The sequence below is a fragment of the Tursiops truncatus genome, chromosome 5 (assembly GCF_011762595.2).
Source record: "Tursiops truncatus isolate mTurTru1 chromosome 5, mTurTru1.mat.Y, whole genome shotgun sequence".
Classification (NCBI taxonomy): Eukaryota; Metazoa; Chordata; class Mammalia; order Artiodactyla; family Delphinidae; genus Tursiops; species Tursiops truncatus.
In genome coordinates this window covers 131,383,012-131,407,793 of record NC_047038.1, presented here as the reverse complement: position 1 = coordinate 131,407,793, position 24,782 = coordinate 131,383,012, and the positions used below count along the sequence as shown (strand labels likewise).

At 38.2% G+C, this 24,782-nt stretch overlaps 1 protein-coding gene across 1 annotated transcript in view; it reads right to left on the bottom strand.

The window, feature by feature from the left end:
- MARCHF1 (membrane associated ring-CH-type finger 1) overlaps positions 1 to 24,782 on the bottom strand; it is an 853,225-nt gene that overhangs the window by 674,516 nt on the left and 153,927 nt on the right. The gene's annotated exons all lie outside the window — the stretch shown is intronic.

The following is a 24,782-nucleotide window of genomic DNA, read 5'->3' as shown; positions in this document are numbered from 1 at the left end:
CAAATTACCAAAAAGTTAAAGAAAATTAACATTAAGAACAAGAGGGACTTCCCTGGTGGTGCAGTAGATAATAATCCGCCTGCCAATGCAGGGCACATGGGTTCGATCCCTGGTCCGGGAAGATCCCACATGCCACAGAGCAACTAAGCCCCTGCATCACAACTACTGAGCCTGTGCTCTAGAGCCTGTGAGCCACAACTACTGAAGCCCGCGCGCCTAGAGCCCGTGCTCCGCAACAAGAGAAGCCACCGCAATGAGGGGCCCGTGCACCGCAACAAAGAGCAGCCCCCGCTCGCCACAACTAGAGAAAGCCCGCAAGCAGCAACGAAGACCTGACGCAGGCAAAAATAAATAACTAAAGATCTTGGTGAAAATGAAAAATGTTTCTTTAAAAAAAAAAAAACAAGGGAAGTCAAATTTTGCAAACAGGCTAACTTCTGAACAACACCATCATTAATAAAGGAAGCAGAAAAAACTCAGTAAAGTAAATATAATACCTTCCAAGATATTCAGAAGGCTATCACCTCCACAAATCAACAACAAAGATAGTTATGAGAGAAAAAAAGAAACTATTCTTAGAGTTGTCTGGGGAAAAAATCTGTTTGCCAAAATAAAAACATGTGGAAAACAAATAAAAGAACAAGAAAAATCAGTTGAGGAGTAGACTAAATCAACTGAAAATCACATTTCTGAGATGAAAGATTGACCCAAAAGATTCTTGCAAAATTCAGTGTGGAAACACAAATGAAAAATGCGAGAAAATAGAGAAGAGACACAGAAGACAGAATAGGACATTGTAAAATATGTCTAGTAAGACATATATATGTGCAGTATATATACACACACATATACACACACATATTTATCCATTTACATATGTGCACAATATACAAATACAGATGGGGGTGAAGGCAGCAATTACATATACGTAAATACACCAGATGTTCATGTATGTGTCTACATGTGTGCCTATATACATACATGTGTGTATATAAATGTAATACACCTTACTAAACATATATATATAACAGAACCTTGTATAATAGAACATAATATATAGAACTGTGGACTTAATGTATAGAGAATACAAACAACACATTTCAAAGAGACATGAACCACATCAGATGACTATGCTCTATATGTCTTTCTCCTTCCAAGCTCCCACTCCGATCTCTCTGACATTAATTTCCAAGGTTTTCATCCGTAATGGCTGATAGAAAGTATAGCCAAAAAGCCAAAGAGGTTTATTAATGAAAATATTGAAATGCAGATTTTACTACAATATAATTTTCCCCAAGGAATTAGTGAAGAAACAGATGTAAGAGTCAGTAAATAGAGATTGGGAGAAGTACCCCCCCCGCACCCCATTTTTATCAGCATCTTAAACACAGGAAACAAGGAACACTGAATAACAAAGTTGTTTACAGTGATCCAAAATCTGTGGTCAAGGATGTCAGGATGTCAAAGAATTTGAAGAGAATGGCATTTGCCAATATTTGATGACAGGAATACTTCCTTATACAAACTATGCTGGGGATAAAGGAAGTGATGTTGACGAATATATTAAAACTAGTCAAAGGCATTACATTACCTCTGTGTTACCTTATTAAAATTTAAATATATGTATATATATATATATATATATATATACATAGTGTGGAAAAGGAGGACTAGAGCGGTGATCTTGTAGTGTTGGATATATCCCGCCATCTCCTGGTGCTCCCACCCAAGATTGCTAATAAAAAGCCATCTATATTTGTACACTCAGCCAATTTCAGGACCTCCTCCCCTTGCTAAGGGTTTGAGGAGAAGACAAATACCTTATTATGCTGTGAGGAACGCTGTGGCCCTGTGATAGAGCCAGGAGGTGGCTGGTAAAGGTGGTGTCATACATGGAGGAAGCTCTATGGTATAGTCAGGGGATGAAACGGCAAGGTAACTTGAAAACATAGGTACCTCAACAACTCCTGGACTTGAGTCCCCTCATTGTTCCCTAGAAATGTAACCTTAGACAAGCCACCTAATCTCTCTATGCCGCAGTGTCCTCATCTCTAAAACGGGTTTTTTAAGGGGACTGATTTATAGACATGTTTTTAGAGTTAAAACTGCAGAATGTTTGTGAAAGACTACTCACATAATAAGTCTTCAATAAATGTTGATGATTTTGATGATAGCGATCATGGTAACACTTGAGGAGAAGCACCCACTCAGCTCAGGAAACCATGTGATCTAAATACTACAGAGATTCCAGCTTAGCTTCGGGGCACAGACTCCCCCCTTGGTGACAGGAGGTTGAATTTTCTTTGCTATTCCTATATTTTATTTATTTGGCCCTATTATCTTAAATATTCCTTAATCTATTAGAGAATAACCATAGACTGAATTAAACATATGCATTTCCTTAATTGGGTTTAATGGAATGTTATAAGTAGCTTTATTCTACTAATTATCATGGTTAACAGCCTTTACTTCGAAAAGTTCTCTTTAGCAGTTAATCTTCATGTGTGACCATTTCGTTTACCATGGAGATTACTCCAAAAAGCACTAGACTGAATGATGGACAAATCTATAAGATTTAGGCAAAAAAATGTTTCCCTTAATCCTAATGCAACTACCAGGAATAAACTCAGAGTGTATATCTATTTCTTTTTTTTTAATTATTAAAACAAAAACATTTGGGGAAATTCAGGGTCATCCACAGTTCCCTTGCCTTCAGATATTGCATAGGAAAGGATATAGTTTTATTTTCGAGTCCCTTTGCTAAGGATTGCTTGAAAATTTTTAGCTCATGTGAACAAATGCGTGTAAACCTATTGCCTTTCTTGATCACGGAAGACAAACAGATGCCTCTGGGACCGGTAGACCAAATCCCCATCTCAATAGAGGGAGAAGAGGACAGAGTAATAAAGAAAGCCCATAATGAAATCAATAGACAAAGAAAAGTTGGCATTTAAACCAGAATCATAAGAGGAAGTAAGGGAAACATGGATAGCACAGTTTTGTGAGGATGTCTAAGGCATGGGCTTCTGTGGGCATCAGGCAAACGTGAAGAAGAAAGAAAGGGAAGTGACCTAGAACTAGCTTTGTGCTTATAGAGAACAGTGTCTAATTTATAATAAGCTCTCACTAAATAGTAGCTATTATCAATAGTTGTGTCATGTAGTTTTTAAATGTCCACAAATTCCTTAATACTTCTCCCTTCTTGCTTGCCTCCCCTTGAGCGTGGGCTAGCCTTGGTGCATTGCTTCCAATGATAAATGGGATAAGATGCATGTGCTAGTGTGTAATTGCAGGGACTGGGACACAAAAGCCATCTCTGCGACTCTGTGGCTTCCGTGGTGCTCTCTCTCTTTGGATCACTCACTCCAAGGAAAGTTAACTGTCATGTCCCAAGCAGCAGTATGGAATGGCCCACATGACAAGGAACTGAGGCCAGCTGCCGACAGCCAATGAAGAACTGAGCCTTTGGTCAACAGTCACATGAGTGGTCCTTCTTGAAAGTGGAACCTCTAGCCCCAGTTCAGCTTCATCTACTTATAACCCAGAGTTACAACTTTTTTAAAAATTTATTTTTAAATTTCTTTGGAGAAATGTCTATTTAGGTCTCTGCCCATTTTTCAAACTGACATCTTGACTACAATTGCATTTGAAGACTCTTAGCTAGAAACACCAAGTTCAGGCCCTCTTAAGTTGTTTTGAGTTGCTAAATTTGAGAGTAATTTTTACACAGCAATAAATAACTAATGCACGTTACTATTCTTACTTTTGGTAAAGAGTTTAAATGTGCATTTGCTTTTACTGCATAGTGTACTGATTTATGAGATAATAATGAAGTGTCGTTTCAAATAAGTATAGTACTAAAATTTTTAAATCTCTGGTATATCAGAATAATCCTATCCCTGAAAACATTCCTGCCTAGAAATCTGGGAACAATACAAATATAAAAATAGAACACAAATGGTTAATGAATCCTAGTTTAGTGAACAAGATGTGGATGGATATAAAAGTTTGGTACTTAAAGTGAAGAGCAAAAAGAAATGACGTATTTTCTTCAGCTTGTTGAGTTCTGTCCGAAGTCTGTCCCCAACACTAATTCTATGTTGCTTTGATGGGGAAAGAAAGGTCATAAAAGGGATATTTAAAAGAAGAAGAAAAAATAATTTTAAAAAAGTTTTGAGGTGGAATAAAAATACAAGCCATCAAGTTCAGCCTCCAGAGAATTTTCTTCCACAATATTTGTGACATATCTTAACGCAGCTCACTTCTTTCATAATTCCATTGATGGAGAATTGGTCAATTTACTTTTTAAAGCATGATAAAATTTAGAAACCCCAAATGTTAGATTCTTGGTAGGTTCGAATCCCCCTTTCCGCTTGGACATACTTCTGCTATTCAGATGGAAATAGAAAAAAATTAGCATGTAAATCCTTCAAATTTGGAGTAGTTAACATGTCAGCTTTTAAGTCCAACAAAGACGTGTGAAAAGGACATTGTGAAGCACTGGACACACACACTCCTAAGTGAGAACAGAATTAAAGAGCAATAAATGTGTGGGGGCATTTTTATGTGCAGTGTGAGACTAAAAGCTGGGGATCCAAATTCATGGCTTTGGACCAAATGTCTGTCTTTTGTTCCCAGCTCTCAGCCCAAATTACACATAAATGCCCAACATTAAACTGTTGAAAAAGTATTGATATATTCTCCTCTATACCCTTTTCCCGGAACCTCTAATATTATAGGTCAGACTCATAAAGGTTAAGAGAGGATAATACATTTTGACAGGAGAATAAGTTCTTAAATCTATAACCAACTCTCATTTTGGACACATCACTGATTATGAACAACTTATATGCTCTAATTCTATAATTGTAATGAAAGTGATTGAACGACCTCTAGTCATATCACCAATAAATGTCTTGAGTTAGCTCATATAACAATATCATAAAACGTATAATAGAATGACTGACCAGTGAGAAATTTGGGAATTAAATCATCATATTATTTCATTTACATAAAGTCTATTCTAAAGAAAAGAAGGCAACCACTTATATGACAAGCTTGATTAGCGCACAAAGAACAAAGGCAGTACTCATTTTAGTAAAACCTAATTTTAATCAAGCAACACCATTTTCATTCATCATCTTTTGGCTATAATCACTGTCTTCACTTGAATGCTGAACAAAAATGATTGCTAATGTTTGAAGGTTAATATAAAGAGTTATCAAACTACACTTTCGTCCATGGCTATAAAACACCAACATTCCTCACAATGCTTAAATATTATTCTTGGGACTACAGCTGAATCTACCTAGGTGTCTTTGTATATATAAAATCTTATCTCACACACACACACACACACACACACACACACACGTAACTGAAGTCAGGGGAGTATATAATGCCTTGTGATGACAAAAGACGGTATCATGACAAGGAAAAACACATGACAGGGCTCAGACACAGACATATTGATATCAGCGGATGATAACCAATAAACCAAAAAATATAAATCCCTGTTTCTCATATCTTGAAGATTAGAAAAACTATTCCTATACCACAAGTTCACCCTTGGCCTATATGCAGCCATCAAAGGATTTATAGATTTTGATAAAATGTATTTAATATGTGGTTATACCTCTGACCCATGAATAATGTGCTTAATATATTAAATTAAAAATCCAGGTCTTCAATGATATCATAACAAAAATATTTTCTAGTGTGTTATATTGGATTGTGGCTATAAAATAATATATCTTTTGCTTAGCTGATCAAGGAGTATTTAAGTTTAAGAAATCTTGTATACATGCAACTCAAGCTGTATCTTCAATTTCAGTGCAAGATGCAATAAATGTTACACAATTATACACACACATGCGTGCGTGCACACATATATAAATGCATACTCGTGCTGTATTATGGCCCATTTTATAGAGCGTCTTGCTTAGTTAATATGAGATTCATTCAGCACTGTGTGTAACTACTGCCTTTGTCAGGTCTTCCTCATCTCCTACCTCTGCAAAATTCGCCCTGAACCCCATTTATAGGCTCAGCTGTACTTTAGAAATAACTCTGGAATTATACAGGAGGTTTCTAAGCACCTAATAATAAGTAGTATTCTTGGATTCAGAATCATAACAGAGTATTTGGTATTTAACAGTATCCCTGTAAGTGTTTGTTAAATACAAGAATAAAGGTTATCTGCAAGTTTAATCTCTAACTCTTAGCTTGGGGTACAACTCTCATAACGGGATTTCTGCTTATTTCTACAGTTCACAGGGTACCAATAACCAACCTTGCTCACTGCTTCAAGGTTGCAGTCTTATCAACCTGCCCAATGACACCATCTCTCTGGGTATAGCATCCAGACATTTTGCTCAACGTCCCAAATCCCTAAAGAATTCCCCTAGTAGAACTTAGGGTCTGGGATCTTGCCAAGACCAGAATCTGTATGCACAGCTGCAGGGCTGCTTTCTATTCGTTTCTCTTCTTACATCCATCAGGGCCTGTCTCTGTTTACCTGTCATGACACACCTGGACGTAACCCCTCAGGGCCCACAACGCAGCAGGACTGGGGCCTATGGATGGTGTCCACACCTTTAAAATCCAGGCAATGAGCAGGCTGTCCCCCCACCGGACATCAAACTGTGTGTCCTGTCCCTCCCAGGGGGCCGTTTTCCTCTTCAACTAGCCCAACCAAAAAGGGCAGATCCTGAAATATTACTTCCCTGGTCAGTTCAGTCTGTAGAAAAATAAACGTCTCCTTCATCTTATATATTTGAAAACTGAATCAGGTTTGGTGAACTTTAAGGAAGGATATACCAATACCATCACCACCAAGAAAGAAAACTAAGCATAAAATCTAAATGTTACCTCTATAAAGTCACTTTATAAATATCTTAATTAACAAGAAATTAACTTGAATTAACAAGAAATCAAGTCTTCCTTATAATTTAGTTGCCACATGAATATTATAAATTGAAGTTCAAATCAGATGGGACATTATTTCTAAATTTTTTTTTTTAATGAGAATTTATGCTTCTGAAAATTCCAGAAATTTTCTCTTTCTGGAGTACCTCTATCAGTTGAGTTCTACGTGACTCTATGAATTAAGATGAAGTAGAGAATCTCTGGGAAACTCTTATCAGAGTTGTCTCCTATCAAAAATTACTATGAAGGACAAAACTTACCTCCTGGATGATGTAAAATGGCTTAACAAGCTAGAGTTATTTATATCTGGGTAACCAATAGAAAAATATTTAATATTAATTATTTGATAGGCTTCTAATACCTTTTTATGTCTTATAATGTATGCACACGCTGAATAAGTTATACAAGAGCTATTTATGGTACCTACCTACAAAAATATAATGTCATGCATATTTACCTTTTCTGATATATTTTGCCAAAAACTTCAAATGAAATATAAAACTGTTAAAACCTTGCTTTAGCCAGTGAAATTATTTTACTGATGTCTGTGATAGTCCTAATAAATGACCAATACAGAGTCTCAGACTACTTGTCCTTTTTTTCCTTGACAAAATGCGTAACTAAGAGGAACAGTCAAAGATAGAGGTAATGAAAGTTTATAATTGATTTACTTGGAATAAGCTTTTTCATGAGATGCCGTGGTATTAGAACTAATTCTCCATACTCTCTTAAACCCACAGAAATAGACAATGAAAATGATGTGATTTTGAGGCACCATAAGATCAAAGACAGATACAGAATTCTTTTAAAGATTTCCAGCATCAGATAAAATGGGAAAGGTTTCCACGTAAACTACCCTTACCAGGATCCTTCTTTATCTCAGCATCTGAATTTCTACCCAGTGGTACTACTGAGTTAAAGAGATTCTGATAGTCTTTGCTGGGACAAGATGAAGAGCGAAAACGTGAATTTATACCAAATTAAGTGAATTTATACCAAATTAATTACTCTTAAATTAAGCTGAGGTATCCATACTTTTGTAACACCTATCTCATTTTTCCTTGTACAGTTTAGCTCTAATTTCTAACTTCCCTTTCTTCACACCTCTTTCTCCTCACATGCCTTAAATAAGGACTTTCCCTAAAACTGTCCCCCTAGGCTTCCCCTTTCAGATCACTCTCTCCTCATGTGTACATTGTAAAGTTTCCAAGAAAATATTCTTGATTACATCCAGCTCAGTTCCTGCCTTCCCCACACACTAGGACTGTGGGAATAGTCCCCATTTCCCTGTATCTCAAATTCCAAATCTCAGGTGGTGCTGCAGAACAAAACTATACGAAAGTGTCAACTCACTCTTCAGAATATTGCATTTTACTTTCTATTAGTTTTAATGTATTAGATCTCTTATGTGGGGAAAAAATAATAATTCTCCCTCTTCCCTTCTTCTTGGCTGAGACACGCCTGTAATAAAAAGACAGACTGACAGAAGAGAAACAAAGGTAAATTTATTAACAAAGGTAAATTTATTAATTTATTATTAAATTTATTAAAGGTAAATTTATTTACAAAGGTAAATTTATTAAATCAAATTTATTATTTATAATAAATTTATTAAATTTATTATTACCTTCACAAAGATAAATTTATTAAATAAATAAAGGTAAATTTATTAATACACGCCTGTATACCTGGGAGAGACCCAGGAAAGCTGAGTAACTCCCTGAAATGGCCTAAGCCATCACCTTAAATATCATCCACAGCTAAAGACAAAAGATGTTGGCAGGAGGAAAACCTGTTACGGGAGGTGACCAGGAAAAGCGCAGCAAATGAAGGTAAGGCGGTTTATGCAGATTTAAGCCCTTGCCTCCCTCACTGATAAATTTCTAGAGATTTAGAGTCATCCTCCGCTTCCTGGTACAGGAGGGAGACACCTTCCAAATGGAGATTTCCCTTATACAAAATGTAACTTTTTCTCAGTTTTCTCAGCTTCACCTGTGTCTGTTTCTTAAAAATAACCAGCTTAGGTGGTTAAGAAACAGACACAGGTGAAGTTCTGAGAAAACTGAGAAAAAGTTACATTTTGTATAAGGGAAATCTCCATTTGGACATCGACAGATGAATGGATAAAGATGGGGCACATATATACAATGGAATATTACTCAGCCATAAAAAGGAACGAAACTGAGTTATTTGTAGTGAGGTGGATGGACCTAGAGTCTGTCATACAGAGTGAAGTAAGTCAGAAAGAGAAAGACAAATACTGTATGCTAACACATATATATAGAATTAAAAAAAAATGGTTCTGAAGAACCTAGGGGCAGGACAGGAATAAAGACGCAGATGTAGAGAATGGACTTGAGGACACGGGGAGGGGGAAGGGTCAGCTGGGACAAAGTGAGAGAGTGGCATGGACATATATACACTACCAAATGTAAAATAGATCGCTAGTGGGAAGCAGCCGCATAGCACAGGGAGATCAGCTCGGTGCTTTGTGACCACCTAGAGGGGTGGGATAGGGAGGGTGGGAGGGAGATGCAAGAGGGAGGGGATATGGGGATATATGTATACGTATAGCTGATTCACTCTGTTATAAAGCAGAAACTAACACACCATTGTAAAGCAATTATACTCCAATAAAGATGTTAAAAAATAATAATAATAACATAACCTATAGAGGTGAAAAAAAATAAATAAATAACCAGCTTAAAATCATCAAGATGCCAAAGAGGCATATTTTGCTCCCCTTCAACTACAAGAGAACATATATTTCAGGAAAATTCTTGAACCTAACCTAAAATTTTGTCCTAGTATTTTTCCCCTATGATAAGTGCTGAGATTCAGAACCTCATCAGAGTAAGTTTCTTGTAATTAACTTTCTAAGTTCTTGTCTAATTTCTTTACTGCTCTTCTTCTCCACCAAAGCTATTAGTGAAGAAACACAGTCGTATAGGGAATTTGGCTATATTTAGCTAAATCCATTCTTTCTTTTTGCCTCCTTCCTCCACTTCCCGTCCTGGCCTTTTACACAAGGGGACACGGCATCGCCTGTATTATGAAATCTAAACTAAAACACCATGTGTTTGTTACCTCACACTCTCTCTGAGGGTCAGGAATTTGGAACTGCCCCACCCAGTGGCTCTGGCTCAGAGCCTCTAAGGAGTTTGCAGTCTTCACCTGATTACTCCTCCTCTCAATCATTTCTACCTTTTTATCACAGAAACCTTATTTTATCACCCCTTTCTCCACTTAACCTTATTTGGTTTATTAAATGCTGCTGAAACTGACGAACAGTCTGTGCCGTTCTGTTAAATTCTCAGAAGGATCTATATTAAATATTAAGAAAGCTGTCGTGTGTTGAGCCCTCTGATGCAAACAGTGGTAACTTGAACTTGTCATGTGATTCCTCTTTGGTGAGCAGAAGAGCTAGGCAGAAGAAGGTTGATCTCAAACACCCTTGTTCCATAGTTCCTACAAAAACTACTATAAAGCTCATTGCTTTTATTTAACTTATTTTATTTTATTTTTGCTTCTCTACCAGGTCTTCTAGCTTATGATACAAACAGCAACATTATCCCAGAAATGCTTATAGGAAAAATAGTTGAACCAATGAAACAGAAGGCTGAGGAAACATTAAGGAATTGTTCAGAATACTGATCACATTTTAGAAAAGGATGTGCACTAAAGATACAAATTCAGATGAAGAAAACACACATCCCGATATTCTATTATTTATGGCATAAAACATGATAAAACCATTTAAAATATTTTTTAAAAACATTGTTTAAAAATCATTTTAACACACAAGCCACTTTGAATGGCTCGTTATCTGAAAGATCCATAACAACTGAATAAATTACTGTGAAATTTCTTGCAAATAATCCGTTTGAGCTTTTGTGGACAGATAATAAAATGCATTTTCTTTGCTTTAATATAGAAACTTCTAAAAAATGTTTTATCAATAACCATGTCCCCTACTCAAAAAATAGTTACATTATGATTATGGCAGAATAAAACACAGACCTGAGAAATAGTTTAAAGGATCATCAATATTCCATTTTAATCACCCATCTAAGTTTTGAGCTGTTTATAAGTACACTCAGTTCTTGTCATTGGCAGTAGTTAGGATCTGAACAGTCACTGAACAAGAATTAGCAAACACTGAACCTCTGTTTCTAGGGGAAACACTGGATTAGGTCCCTGCAAACACCTGGTCACATTTCTACCAACTGATCAATAAATAACCTTGCTTTAGGTCTGTTTCTGTTGAAAGACACTGTCAGAGAGGAGGAAAATTTCCTCTACCCTTCTAGGACCTTCTGGCTGCCCTAAGAATTAAATGGACATGAGACAGACGAACAGGAGAAAATCAAACAGAGTTTAATAGCATGTATACGTGGGTGAGACCCAGGACAAATGAGTAACTCCCCCAGATGGCTGAAACCCTCACCTTAAACACCATCTTCAGCTAAAAACAAAAGAGGACTTTGGGGGTAGTGGTTCGGGACTTCAAAGGAGAGTAAGGCAACTCAGGTGAAGATGAAAAAGCAAATGTTTGGTAAACAGGTGTTTGCTGGGCCCTGCAGATCACAATGGGACACAGCGTGGACTCTGGTGTCTGGGCCCTGTTCCCCGACCAAACCCAACCCATATTCTTTGCACATATCTCTGGAGATGAGCTCTATACCAGGAACAGAGCCTTTATCTAAATTCTTTAGGCAGCTAAGCGCGAGGTAAAAAAAACATTTCCTGAGCCTTCTGTTTCTTAAAAATAACCAGCTTACCTTAACCCTCATGCCACAGGTCGGGTGGCAAACTGTGCTGCCTTCTTTCATATATACCGTTGCTCCATTAACACAACTCACAGCCAAAGCACTCTAACTCACACCTGAATGATGCTTGTCTCACCCATGTAACATCTGTAAAAGGCACATGGGAATGCTACTCAACACTTCAGCACTAGGCTTGGGGCCATTTTAAACAGTGAAATCACACACGAAACTCACAAGTGTGAAAAACATGGCACTAAATAGACTGCAAAAGGGAGGCTTGTCCACAGTAGAGACTGAAGCTGAAACACAGCAGGACCCGGTGGGGCTCCTGGGCACAAAAGTCTTTCCTTGTCCCCCGTTTCTTGTTTATGGTAAATGGGCTTCCTTCAGCCTCCTTGACCTTCCCTGAGTTCCAAAGGGCAGGTTCAAAGAGTTGCTTATCAGGGAAGGGAGGGGATGCAGAGAGGCAGGAGGAACAGTGAAGAAACAATAGTGCAGCCTTGGAGCAGGGTGTGTTCCTCCTCAAGGAATACACATAACAAGATCTCTGAGTTCTTCGGCAGGAGCTAAGGCCCCCCACCCAAGGGGAGGATGGTAACTACAGACTGAGCACCAGATTCCTGGAACACCAACCTGGTACCTCACCACCAACCAATCAGGGGAAAGTCTGCACACAGTGGAAGGGAAACAATACTCTGACCCCCTCCCCCAATGATCCTCCCTCTCAAAACTCTGATGGTCAGCGGAATCTTTACAGTTGCTGTGGCCTTCTGACTACAGCAGCCCTTCCTTTCCAACCAACACTTGTGTCTCGAGGTTTGGTGTTTGAGTAGCTGAACCTGAGTTTGGTAACGTATCCAGAAGTCAGCATGTCCCCTCGTTTGACCTCAGCTGGGAATGTGTGCATCTGGCGCTCACGTTCTTAGCTCCTCTGTGCATGTGGGCAACAGTGAGAGTGCTGAGAGTGCTGCCTCTGGGGTTACAAATCCATTTTAGTGACTACATGAATCCACAAATACAGAACCTGTGAACTAGAACACATTTCAAATGCCCTTGAAATTTAAAGACCCTATTTTTCTTCGCCTCCTACAAACTGGGTTAATTTGATGTATTCCCAACATCCTCGTATTTGACCATCCCCGCCTCACTGGCCATTGTGCATCTCTGTCAACTGCAGGCCAGTAACTCCGCCACGGCTTTCGGCATCACATAACTGCTCCGCCCTCATCTCTCTCATTTGGTTCTTCAAATTTCCACATCCAAGCATTCCTTTCAAATAGACTCAACTTCCTACCATCTTGAACAACTTTTTCTGAGACTGTGCCATGTTCCTTAACTGTTATTCATTTTCTTTCTGTTTTATGTTCAAATCTTTGAATAAATCACTGATATCCGATAACATGACTTCATCTCCCTATTAGCCCTTAATTCTTTAAAAATCTGCCCATTGCATCCAACACCCAATTAAAATTTCATTCTTCACTGACATCAAAAACCTCTTTCCTGCCAATTCTGAGGGCTTTGGCTCAGATGTTATTTAAACACGGGGCACTTGCTGCCTCGTGCTCTTTCCACGCATACATCATGCTTCTCCTGCTTATCTGACATTTGATCTTTGATGCTGCTGCTTTTCTATCTCTGTAACCATCTCCTCTTTTTCTTCTCTCCCACTATCTGTAGGCATTTCTAAGACCAAGGACATTCAAACATTTGGACTATCTTGAAACCAATTTCTAGGCCCAGGATGGAACCACTCCCATCCAGGGTGCCACGTCAGTCAAGTGAACTTGCCTGTTCCTGTAAATGACCAGAAGTGCAGTACACTTAGTCAGCCAATCCCCAAATGCCACCAGCTCTGGGCTCCACACTTACTTCCTTGTCCCTTGATCTTTCTACTTAAGGTCATATACACAACCTCAGGCATTCATGCCAGTTCCGCGTTGCCACTTTGAACATTCTATAAAACTCATTCTTGTCCCAAATCCCGCAGAAAGAGGGCCCCAGTGCTGAGGCACTGTAGCCCCCAACCCGTGGATTGTTTTCCCTTGAATAAAGAATATCAAGGTGTTACTAAATTGTTAGTTTTGCATTTAACTACAACCCACAATATCAAATACGTGTTATATCATGACTTAGTGCATGCACACACACACACACACACACACACACGCAAAGAAACATGAAAATACTTGATATAAAGGGTTGCAAAATAATTCTCCTTATTAACTGCAATGCACTCTGATGCTCCTTTCCTAGTCAACTGTATTCTTTTTCTGTATTTCTATTCCTATAATATTCTACTTCTATAATATTTTCTATAGTGTATTTATATAACACCTCTCAAAAAGTGTTTGTTTCTGTCCTTAAACCTTCCCTCTAAAATGCAGCTCAGTGCTTTGTGCTTGCCCTAGAGACAGGCCTAAATGTTGCCAAAGACACAATGAAAAACATTTCAGATATGGCGTCTTTACAAACATTAAAAAGGGGGAATGATTCAAGAATACGTTTTCTTGAAAAGATGAAAATGCAAACCTGCTATATATCTTTTTTAGATGCTAAAAAATATTTTGGAGAAAACAATAAAAATTCCAGTGGGCTTTTGCTGATAACTTCCCATAACTGTATCCCCATCCTCAACATCTTTTCTCTTTAGCTGGTGATGGTATTTCAGGTGAGGCTTCCCATTTCAGGGAGTTTTCCTGGGTCTCTCCATGTATACAGGAGGTATACATATTATTAAACGTTTGCTTGTTTTTCTCCTGTTACCCTGTCTTATACCAATTTAATTATTAAACCAGCCAAAGAACCTAGAAAGGAAGAACAGGAAAGTCTTCGCCCCTAACAGTGTACACTGCTGGCAGGACACTTCACTGGCTGGATACTGCTCACCCTGGAGTTTTTGGAGCTCAGGGATGCCGGGGTCTTTGGCAATATGGGTGGTCACCACCTCCATCTCCCAAATCTCTGCCTGCCTGCAGGGCCTAATGGAAGAAAGAGCGGTGAGACTCCTCTTCATTTTCTAACTTTAGATTAGCAGGAGAAAGCATCTGTGGCGCTAACTGCTTGGGGAGAGCGACTGTGGGAAACACTTGTGAGGAGCGCTCTTGTTTTCTACTGACCCCAGCAACGGCCATTGCTGTCTTTTGTCTCTCCCATGGGGTTTTACATCCTGAGAACTTGGCTGTATGACCAGTGAGAATATTCTTTCCAGTCTCCACCAACTGGAGAATTAATGTACTGGCCTGTATCCAGCGGGCAGCTGGATAAGCTGTGGATTCAATGAGCCATTGGTTAGAAGCACAGGTGACAACCCAGGCGTGTGACTGGGATCTCTGGCCAGGCCAGCAATAAGGGAGTTTGTCATAAAGGGCTCAGGTCTGCAAGGGGCTTTGTCGTCTCAACCTTCACTGTCTCGTTAGTTCTGGAAAAGTCCCATGCCAGTAGTGCCTGCACGATGTCACAGATTAAGGGGTCTGTTACTGGAGGCACCTTACACTCCCATGGGAAGCCAAAGACACCATCTGCACTACACCATTCTTACCACCTGTGACAACAAGGTCTTCACTTTCTTAGAGCATCTTTGGGAGTGAATTTTCTGGATCTTGTGAGGTTTGCTTTCTTTGTACTCTCTTGTAGGATGCCTCTAGCATCCTTGGTGAAGCCATAAAAAGGCTTATTGGTTTGAGTCACTAGTGAGATTAATAAATCCAGACGATGGATGCTTTAAATTGGCTATAATCTTTAAAAGTGTAGAAAGCTTCCATCCTAAACAACTGTCTCGTTGGTACCTTTGGAAAAAAGAAATTAAAAAGCAGATGCAAAGAAATATAACCGCTAGCCTTAAAGACTCCCTTAACAAGATAAAAGAACAGAAATTAAACTTAGAATAAAAATTAAAATCCACATCTAATGTAAATTCCACCCTTTTCTATGCCCACTTATCCACAACTCCCTGACCCAACCCTCCAGAAGATCTTTTTGATCTCTGGGTCCCTTGTCTAAACACTCCCTCTCAAAATCCAGACCCACTGCCTTAGCAAATTCCCTTAGAACCCCAAAAATCTCCAACTTCTCCAGAGAATTCCTTAAATACCCAGCTGCCTGTTTTGATTTCCCTCCCTTTAAAAGATTTACAGAGAACACTCCAGCCTGATCTCCAGGCCTGCGATATACAAGCTACTAGTGTAAACATTAAAATCCAGGAAACAAACTTAGCAGAAGCCTCAAGAGGGGCAGTAGGGCTTGCTTTGCTGTCCTTTACAATTCCTCCTACTTCCCAGGGCTCTGTAATCAGGCTCTGCCAGCTCCAGGTCTTCCTGTATGATGTCTTTTGTGGATGTATCCTGGATCCCCACCACAAAGAATTAATGTCCCCTGGACAAGAGCAGATCCTCAATAAACTATGCACACAGCGAAAAAGAGGCAAATTAGAAATAACATAGTTGGACAGGCAGATCAGGCCACTGATACCACTCAGGCAACAAGCCAATTCTCTGAGGAATTAAAAACAGCTGTCCTTTGTTTTACAAACCTAGTCTTTACAGAAACAGAGGTGTGTTTCCAGAAACAGTCTCACCCAGCCCAAAACCTCCCCTATTCATGTCAAAATGCTTGCGGATACTGAGACATCAGAAATAGAATTGTCCTGCACTTAAGAAAAAGAAGAAGAATTTTAAACAATAACTAGCCTAGACCTCTGAAAATAGTCAAATATGCCCCCAAAATTCCACTTTGGAAAAAACTTAGGTACTTTCTCTGTGCGTTTGTGATGTAGTTCTTCTACCCTACCTGCTCTAGGACTTAAGAACCATTCTTTGAAATTCTAACTTTAGGAAAATTATTCCCTTCAGGGGGAAAAATAAAGGGGGAAGGGGACTATTTGGAAGTTGGGCAAATGAGAAATCTTAAAAATCTTCTCCATATATTTTAAACAAAAGCATTAGCCACAGACGTTGTAAGATCTCTGTTTGCATCTATCTGTATGTTTCTCTCTCTCTTTCTCTCATATATATCTATCTCTCATATATATCTATATATCTATATCATATACAGATATATAGATATATATGATGTGTGATATTTTTCTATCTCCAGACGGTTTTACCAAAATTAATTTATAAAGAGGTCTATTTAGTTGGGTTGAAGGCAAGTGCTTGTAAGAATTGGGTATTCTTAAAATTATCAGAAATATAATAGAAGCTAACCAACCCAAATGCTTTTCAGGTTCACAAGATTTGAGAAATTATTTGGTATTAAAGCTACTTGAAGTTTGTTGGTTTAATTAAAATATGCATGTCTTTAGAGTTATCAACATTGGTTATAATGCAGACATACAACTTTTTCTCTTCCTGAATTCATTAGTCAAATAAGTTCATGTTATCTCTGTTACATAACTTGTCAGTAAGGAAAATAACTTGGTCAGAGGACATTTTCATAAGGAATCTAAACATAATCATTGAAAACAAGTAAATTAAATAGATGTAAGTGATATAAAAGTTTCTAGGTGACCTTTTCAAACAGTTTCACCGTGTGTTTTTGAAAACCTGAATACTTAAAGTTTTGTTAAGTTAGATTAAATGGTGGATAGCCATTGAATACCTAGATCATTCCCAAATAAGACAAAATACTGAAACATTAATTACTGAAAATAGGTTTATCCACTTTGGCTTCCTCTTACAAACAAACTAAAGATATGTGGGTTTATTAATAAACATATTTGGTACCACACTGAAAAATTTTCTATGAGAAAGCACATTTCCAGAAATTATAAAAAGTATAAGTTTGCCAATCTGCAGAATGCTAATGTAAAAGACAGTTCATAATTGCTTAGTTTTTAGTTTTCATTAGAAATTAAAGGCCTCTAAGGGTTAAAAAAAAATCTAATATATGTGGTTAAAGCTACTACAAACAGTAAGGAAAACATCTCCACATGCAAGGAAAGAATGATGTGTGTTTTTAGTAAAAGAAAATTCATGAAAAAGGAGTCTTTGGAAATGAATTTCATTTGTGGTCACGACTGGCTAAGATTGAACTAAATTTAATTAAGTGAGTTTTAATATCAAAAGTAAGATCCCACCAAAAAAAAAAAAAGTAAGATCCCACAAAATTAGAAAGAACAAAGTTTTTTGGGCTATTGGTCTGCTCTTGATAACATACTGTAAAAAGTTTTTCTGCACCTTTTAAAATAATCTGTCTAAAAACAAGATTTTGTGTTTTGTCACAATTTTCTGTGTTCAGAAAGCTGAATCTTCTCTATTAAAAGAACTAAGTTTTTTGTTTGTTTGTTTTTACAATGATTTAACTTTCTGTATTTGCCTTTAACATCTTCTATCATCACTCTGGCTAAATGACAAACTAAGCATTGTTTCACACTGATCTATGAGCCTATCTGACCAAGTATTTTAAAACCTTTTTGATATTTTTGACAAATTTCTCAAAATCAAATTCTAAATAAAGTCTTTTTTTTTTTTTTTTAACCTCAAACTAACTTCAAAATCTTCCAGAGGGCCCCTGGAACATTTCAAAAGATTTGTTCCCTCTCCCTATAAAAAGAGAGATGTTAAACTAATTAGGCTTATATGATATGTTAAAATACATGAGAAACATTGTCAAATAAGAAGTAATACACAACCTTCTTTGTTTTGTGTTTATGTAGGTATATAAGAGTTTCAGAAGTTATGTGAAATTCCTAGAAATCTGTTAGATCTTGGTGTAATGTTATCAGCCATGATTCCAATTATTATCTTAAAATGTGCTATGTTACAGAAATAACCAAATTTCTTTGTTAATTCCATTACAATGATTTCTCATCAGATCTTTAATCATGGCAATTTTTAAGTCTTTTGTCATTTACAGAGAGTCACTGTTTTACTCAGATGCTTTTGTAGAAAATTCCTGCAAAAATGCTTCAATCTCAAGGAGATTCATGGAAAGGAAATAACACAGGTTTATGATAAATTTAAGATCATACCATTGAACTGGGTAAGAATTTACAGAATTCTAATGGAAAAACTGGATTCATAAAACTGCTAATGAAAGATCAAGATCAACAGGAATTAATTACATAGCCCTGAATGAGCTAAGATGATTATAATTTTACGACATTGCTCATTTTTTAATGTTTTATTTCTCCAGATTTAATGAAACTCCTCTTTTCTCTTAAGCTACCTATGACCTAGAGCAATTTAGTAAAATATACCTTTGTGGACAAAGATGAAACATTTATCTTTGCTCCTTACCTGATCCCTCCAGAATTCAAAAACTCTTAGTATTTTTATTTTCAAGACTATATATTTATTTGCATAAGTTCAATAAGAACCTGTTCTCCTTGTAACAGAACACAATTGGAAACAGTGGTTATAATTCCAAGGCTTTGACTGGAATGTCATATTTGTGAATGACGTGCATGGATTCAGATATTAACCCACAGCTTTAGGGAACTATGGTTGGCTTTATGGAGCCAATAAAGACCCTTGGAACAATTCGTCTGATACTTTGCTTACAAGGTTCCTGGCAGCCTTACCAGGTGAGTAAGGAAGATCATTTCCTGGCAGGTGCAGGAACCTCAGGATTTTTCTCTCAAGAAGAGAGAAATACACCCAAATCTATAAGTATTTCAGGCACAGTCTGATGGCAAGTATTTGGCCTGGTTTCTTGCCTCAAGAGGTTGTTTGTTTAAAGTTTAAATAAGAGATTCCTTAGAAAAGTTCCAGCAAAGCAGATTTTTAAAAGCCTATCCAATCAATCACTATTCTTGCTACACTTTTATAAATAACTAGGCCAAGTTTATTGAATCTAGACTTACTTTGCAAACAAATCAGTCTTAATTTCGCTATCTTTGGTAGAAATGAGGATGATTTTATAGAGATATATTATGTTTCAATAGCACACCTCTGTGGCTATTAGATTACACTGTTGTTCATTGTCGTTGAGATTTTGTTGTTTATTGTAAACGGTCCAGGATCCTAAATTCTTCTACTTTCCTCCAACATCTGGTTACAAGTCTCCAAATTAACATTTTCAATTCTCTCTTATATTTCTGACTTGGAATCATTGAGAACTAAAGCTGCCCTTTTTCCTGAAGCTCTGCAAACTGAAGCTGAACGACTTGATATAAACTTCAGTGAAGTCACTACAACAGTTCATGCTTAAACAATCTTCTTTGTGCCTGTTGCTGTGTGATTCACTCAGAAAGTTTACCAATATACTCCATGACAGCAGAGACAGTCTAACCATAAACCAGGAAAACCTGTCAGTTTGCCACTACCTGCCCTCACTCCATCTGAAGATCCTTTGAGCCTGACATCTAGAAATCCCCTCCTCTGGCAGCACTCAGGACCCAGACACTGGGTTTATCATTTGCTTCAAATCATTAACTTTTGTTTTTCTTTTGTTTCCATAGAAATGCCTCTTACTAAATACCTAACCTTCGAAGCCCACATGCAAGACCATCTCCTGAAATGAGACACAACTGTTTAACCGAACTGAGCTATTCTCAAGACTGAGACGGTTTAGTGATATATGTAGGAATCTGTCAACTTAGCTTCTGGACTATGAAACTTCTTGGGGGAAGATTCAATTTCCAGAATTTGCTGCCCCAGAATATGTCCTTTTGGTATGAGGATTATTTTAAGCTGGTTATTCTTATGAAACAGCAGACACAGATGAAGCTCTGAAAACTTTTGAAAGAGACATTTACATGTATAAGGGGAAATCTCAATTTATAAGAGTGTCTCTCTCACTGTACCAGGAAGCAGAGATGACCTTATCTCTAGAACGTCTTATCAATGCAGAAGGCAATGACTTAAATATGCAAAATAACCTTACTCTTCTTTATATAGCTTTTCTTGATAATCTACCATAACTGGTGGGGGGTGGGGAATTGACATTGGGTTGGCTCATCAGTTACCAGGGAAACCAGCAGAAGGGCACGCCCCTCACCACCGCTTTGACAAGTATAGTGAAGAGTTCTGATCTAAAGCTAGAACGATCAGTAGCTGGGTTCTGGGGCAAGTATGTAGGAAGGTCAGTCTTGTGAGTAGGTGTAGGTGAAGCAGGCACTGGTCGGGCAGGGGATGGACAGAGAGCAAGAGGACAGCCACCTTGAGTGACCTGACCCATACAATGCTTTTAACAAAATATGGTATAGAAAGATATTTTTAGAGTCGAAACATTACAGGTGAATCTAGAAAACAGAGTTACTGAGTTTCCAGAAAAAGAAACCATGTCTCTAATGAAACAATGTATATTTATAAACATATAAAATAAAACCTTAATTAACCAAATTCTGATCAAGTTTGTACTGATATTTCTGATTAAAAGACGGACTTTCTGTTAGTGTCAAATCTTTTAATTTTTAAAGTTTTCCTGTCATTCTTCCTAATCTGCAGACTGAGGCTCTATTTAAATCTATATCAATAAGGGTGAATCGGCTCTGAGTGAGGGGCTACGTGGCTGTGTCACGATCAAGACATTAGCTTTACTTCAAGAAGTTTGGAACATCTATTTTGTTTGGATAAAGGCATAATTTTACTTATTTACTAATTCCTGCCTGTGTGCAGATACTGTAACTGAGCAGGACCCTATAGGGCCTTCCCTGGACAGACCTCTCCCCCCACCCTCTGCTTTCTCTCCTCTCCGAAGTACTTGGATAATAGTGTCTGACGCACATTTCCTGAGTTGTTTTACAGATATGAAAACTCCCACCAAGAAGAAGAAGTTAACTACTTGATGACCATGAGCACATAGCCCGCAGACCTACTGGAGCCTGAGGATGGATGACCTTAACCCCTGTGACCCCACCCTGTTACCTCACCATCAACCACTCAGAGATTGGTTGCATGGGCTGATCACTTACCCTGTGCCTCCCCTTCCTCACCTGGCCTTAAAAATAATTTGCTAAAACCCATCGGGGAGTTTGGGCTTTTTGAGCATTAGCTGCCCTGGACTCCTTGTCTGGCACCTATAATAAAGGCTGTACTTTCCTTCACCACAACCCAGTGTCAGTAGATTGGCTTTACTGCCTGTAGGCAAGCAGACCCAAGTTTGGTTCAGTACCAGTACTCGAGGCCTTACTGTGGTTTTAAAAAACATCATTCCAAAATCTGCCAATAGTTAATTGTTTTATTATGAGACTTTTCAGTATTTGAGAACTTTTTAAAAACTTCGGTAGTATGTCAAAAACACAAAACACGCCTCCCCAGAGATCATCTAAATCGTGTGGTTTGACATGACTAGAGTCAGGCTGTCCTTGATATCTCTGATTTTCCTGCTCGATTACACAGTGTTCAGATCGCTCTGTTGGGAGGCAGTACATTACCAGTAATTCAAACATGTTTTGAGCACAAGAAAGTGTTTTGACAAAATTTGAAAATGCCTTGTACTTAGAGACTTTGGTAACCCAGCTAAATCATGACTCTGTCAACATTTCCAGTAATAAAACTATCACATCTTAAGCAAGCATTGATGTTAAAATAGACCGTCTCTTGAGAAACTGAAAACTCACAGAATTTTTTTTAAAGGTGTGTGTGTGTATGCCATGTTTTTCTTTCATACCTTTGACTTCCTTAGCAGTTTTCCAGAACTTAATACTGATTTCATATTGATGAAAATCTTTCTGACAGCAAGAAAGCATTCTTAATTAAACACTATTAAACACTATTATTATCCTATGAAAGCATTCCTTTCCTCCTTATCTTGTATTGATTAGTACACATTTAAATATAGCAATAGAGCATCTGTGCTTTAAACATTTATAGTGTGGTCATAGCTATTTGTTAATTCAATAAATGCTCATCAGGCACTTTTTAGGTGGTAAGCCTTGAGGTAGACACTAGACTTATAGGACAAGTAAGACAGACTTGGTCATTCCAAGGACAGTATGACCTGAAGGGACACACCCAATAAGAAGCAGGAGACTTGGCCTCCTGCCCAGCTGTACCATCAATCAACCATGTTGCTTTATCCCCACCCCTTCAATGAGTTTCTTCAAGCTCAGTTTTAGATCACAGAATTTTTCCATTAGAATATAAGTAGTAAACAAGTCATTAGAAGTGACCACTAAGTACCAGCATGTGGGGTAACTTGAACATAATGTTTTGTTATTTATTGTATTTGGTTTTGTACTGAAAGAACTTTAGCCATGTTTTTTAGAGAGCGTTTTCCACAATAAATACTGCTGCCTGGACAAGTTTCCAGGACCAATTCCAATGGAGACTTTTCATTCTTCATCTCACTTTACATTCCTGCAACATTCGAACTCTACTTCCACATCTCGCTCCCTCCCGGGTTTCTCCCAACACTCCCAGTGCTCATTTTTAATAAGAACTATTTCTTCTTCCTCTGCCTGTCTCTTAATTCCTTAGCCAATAAGTGGTCCTAAGCCATTCTTACCTTAGTTTCCACCAATCACTCTACAAACAAATGGCATCCACTAAAATAAACTTATAATTTTCACCTTTTGCATTTGATATTTTGGCCAGTGGTCACTCAGAACACATTGATGCCATGAGTTTAAGCCTTAGATAGTTTAATATTTGGCCACAGTCTTAATTTTGCTTGACAATAGTTTGTCAAGATAATATGTGTTTGAGGTTTTGACAAGAGACCTACAATTGAGAAATTCCTCTTTTCTACGTATTGCATTTTGGGTTTAGCAAAAAGCAGAGCTTGAAGCATAGACTCATATGTTACTAATTTATAAGGAAATGCAATCCCAGGCAACACCAGTGCTAGACAAGGGGAATGAAATGGGACAGAAGCAAGAGATAATGTGAGGTTGCTCTATCAAACTGGCCATGCAATGTGACTGCAATCTCATAGAATTCCCTTGTGAGTAGCCACAGAAACTTCACCTTAGGACATTCCATCTGGAGGGGGAAAGGGGAAAATTGTTACCTACTGCCTCTCTTTTCCACGGGTCAAAAGTGTCTGTGAGGGACTGTTAAATCTCTCACACTTGAGTTTTGCCTGCACGTGTGCTAAGCACCCCACACTTTGGAGTCAACAAAGCAGCTTTTGGGCAAGGAACACAGTTATGTAGCTGGGGCACAAGGTGAGGGGTTGTCATGTTGCACCTGAGTGAGTCTACTGGCACCTACGCGGACCTAGTTGACTCAGTACTAGTTGAAACAAAACAGCCCAAGAGCATCTTTAGTGACATGCGATGGGTGTCTGATCAAACATGGGACATACATGTCGGCTAGGAGACTGAGTCTTACACGACACAAATCTAGGAGATCCAAGGTGAGATCTACGTTGTCATGATTCAGTTCTGCCATATTCAGCACAGAGGGAGAAAGTGGGGAGGGTGGAAGGAGAGAAAGAGACAGAGAGAGGCAGAGACAGAGACAGAGGTTTAATCCTCATTTCCTAAACTGTCCTCTCAACTCTTCTGATTCTCTCCTTGGAGGTGATTACCCACTCTCAACAATGTGGTATATTCCCTAAAAGGCTAGTTTTCACTCTTTTACACACAGATTTCCTTTGTGCATGCACACATACAGACACACACAGTTTTTACAAAAATGGAATTATGGTATATGTATTGGTTAGAATCTTGCTGTTTTCTTCAGAGGTTTATTTTAACTCTTTTACTATTACTCGAATCAACCCTAGGAGGAGGGGTAGCGAAAGAAACAACTAGACATAGAGAGCCTTCTGAAGGATTCTGGGTAAGGTCAGGGACTTCCCCTCCCCCACCCAGGTTGCTGTCTTCCAGGAGGCTATCCTCTGTATCAAAATAAACTCCAACTTCTGAAGTTTCTACAGAGATCACTAATCACGATGGGTATGTCCCAAATTCAAAGATCCCTGCCCATTGGCTGCTGTAGGTACTTTACAGATCAGTGCTTACACTCCAGGTTTTGTTGATCCAAATGGGCAGAATTTGTGAGGGAGATGACTGATCTCATGGAAAAGACGTGCAACTAGTCAGGCTGCTGACACCCTGGGATAGGATGCCCCGTGCATAAGAAGCTCAACATGCATGGTGGTGGTGTCTCTGTCTCTACACTTCCACTATCAAAACTTCTCTGCTCCAGGAGAGATCTCAAGAGATAGATAGTAGGACAGTTTTTATTTTGTCCA